The following is a 2,711-nucleotide window of genomic DNA, read 5'->3' as shown; positions in this document are numbered from 1 at the left end:
CTCACTGATTCCAGCTAGCAAGCATCTACTCACTGGGATTGCTCCCTACAAGCAAACTGCCTTCTATAACTAACTTGACCAACAATGACTAATATAGTTACATATAAAAACATCTCCTCAAATTCTTCTAGTGAATTATAAACTGAAATGCAGCCACTACAAGTCTTTAAGTATGTTATAGGTATAAATAAGACAAAGGCAAATGAAGTTGTCTTCATGAGTAGACAGCTGAAAATATTTTCAGAAGTGTGTTATTCTGCCCTGACCAAGGAAAAGGAATCACTGCATTTGTGACATACACAGTTGCAGTAACTATATTTTATTGGAGAATAATCACCCAGATTATGCCCATCATAAAAGTTACTCCTGAAGACTTCACTTAAGTTTTACTCTGAAAGTAGTGAGTTTGTCGTGGATAGTGGACTTACTGTTATAACTGACAGATACTTGTTCTTGACTGTGACCATTACACTGGTACAGATTTTCTCTAGTTGCATATAAACAATGAAGGCTTAGCATTGGGTGAAATAAATTGCCAGTGGTTTGGAGACCAGTAAATAATATGCAAGTGTAACCAGTACCAGTAGACTGTCCCATGCAGATCTCCTACTTTGATGATTTTTACTTTGAAGATAGGTCTAAATTAGAAAAGAAAAATGTAAAAAATTAAAAGTACTGTACTTACCTGTAAGATAAAGTTCTAAAACCTGATTTCAGAAATATGTTCACTGTATTAGTTTTGATACTCTAGGAGTATTTGTACTTAATGTTTATAGTGAAATTAGGAAATAGATATTTCTAGCCTTTAAACTTACATTTTGCCTTGATAAATCTTTTACCATTTTTAAAAATATAGTAGTATATTTATCCAGGCACAAGGTCACATGCCTATAATCTCAGCAATTCAGGAGGTTGAGGCAGAAGAATCATAAATTTGAGGCTTGTCTAGATACCTTAACCCATCCTTGTCTCAAAAAAAAAACCAAAAAAGATCGATGGATATAGCTCAGGAGTAAAGCATTTGGCTAGCCTGTATTAGGTTCTGAGTTTGAGCATAGATACATAAGTGAATTATAAAATAGTCTTTTCTAGTTGCTAGAGATGTTTTGAATTTTAAAAAAGAAATGCAAGCCGGGAGTGGTGACACATGGCTGTAATCTCAGCACTCAGGAGGCTGAGGCAGGAAGACTGCTGTTGAGTTTGAGGCCTTGGGCTACAAAGACACCCCCCCCCAAAAAAAAAATTGCCTTTAGAAGAATTTATTTACAATTATGTTTTCTGGTCTGATGCAGTACACAGAAATGTCAATCTTTTATTAGACATTTTATTTGCTCTAACTTGGCACTGCATCCCTGCTGGTATCTTACTGCACTCAATGTTACCTAATTTAATCTTACTTTCTAATACTTTTATAACCAAAACTATTTTACCAGGCAAAGATCTGGAAACAGGTATTATCACAACCTTAAGTGTACTGTTGATAGTCTACATGCCAGAAAATTGAAGTTGACAGCTGAGGAGAAATTTATCATTACTGAATTGTGCATTACTAAATCTACTTCTGGAGTTTGGCCAGATTTGTAAACACTGCTGATTCTAATAGGAAAGATGGAAAAGCAGTCCCTGTGTTTTCTTAGCACAGAGACTCTACACAGGAAATCATTCCACCTTATTCCCTTATTATTGGGAAGTTAATTTATGGCTCTGCTAAATTTTATTAGGTTAAAAAAATGTTTTATGGATCTCTCATAAAAGTACTCCTTGGATACTTACACTGACCAACAGGAAGAGGTGCTATTTGAGAATATTAAGAAAGGATTTACTTTCCCCAAATCATTTTTATTTTCCTTTTTGTAAAGTACTAAAGATCAACTGTAACTAGCAAAATTTGGATTCAGGTTTGAGCTTTCCACAAGCTATCTTTTTTGTCATGAAGTTGGATGTTAATAAACACAATATGTTTGAGAACCTCATCTATATATACATACATGGAGATGTCTGTTACAGCTACTTTTACCTTTACAAGCCTGCATTCTCATGAAACCATGTATGTTGGTAGTTTAGTGAATAAATCAAATATATATTTTTTCTTATGTCAACAATTCTTTTGAAATATATAATGATCACCCATCAGCTATAGCTATAATGTTTACATTAAAGTCACTTTGAATAATGTAAGGAGTTTTTAATATTTTTGTATGTTTTTTAAGCACTTGACTATATCTCTTTGCTATTATTATTATAATTATTATTATTTTCAGACAGGGTCTTGCTAAATTGTCCAGATTGGACATAAAATTCTAATCCTCCTGCCTTAGCCTTCCAGAGTGCTGGGATTAAAAATGTGCACCACCACACTCAAACAAAAATATATTAGTTTTAAACTTTTTTCCAGGTTCTTCTAGAGTACTGACCTCAGATCTTTCCTAAAGCAGGTTTTTAATGGTCGCAAATGTAATATAATACAATGAATTAAATTATACCACCAAATAATTAAATTTTTTATTTTTTTTCATGATTTTTTTTTTATTTTTCAACAAATGATACACTGCATATATTCTTCTTAGTGCTTAATTGCTGTACAAGATGCGGACTTGTGATCCTATTTACAAACTCCATTAGAACAAATCATTCTATTCATTAACAGAATGTAACTATATATCTATCCCAACCACTTTGAATACACAGATACAAAATGGACATTCATCTGT

General features: G+C 32.9%; 1 protein-coding gene across 1 annotated transcript in view; it reads right to left on the bottom strand.

Moving 5' to 3' along the window:
- The window catches only part of Nphp3 (nephrocystin 3), a 45,476-nt gene that overhangs the window by 3,954 nt on the left and 38,811 nt on the right, over positions 1–2,711 (bottom strand). The window lies entirely within an intron of this gene.

This window comes from Octodon degus, unplaced genomic scaffold (genome assembly GCF_000260255.1).
Source record: "Octodon degus isolate 3935 unplaced genomic scaffold, OctDeg1.0 scaffold00008, whole genome shotgun sequence".
Taxonomy (NCBI): Eukaryota; Metazoa; Chordata; class Mammalia; order Rodentia; family Octodontidae; genus Octodon; species Octodon degus.
This window is presented reverse-complemented; position numbering and strand designations above follow the sequence as displayed.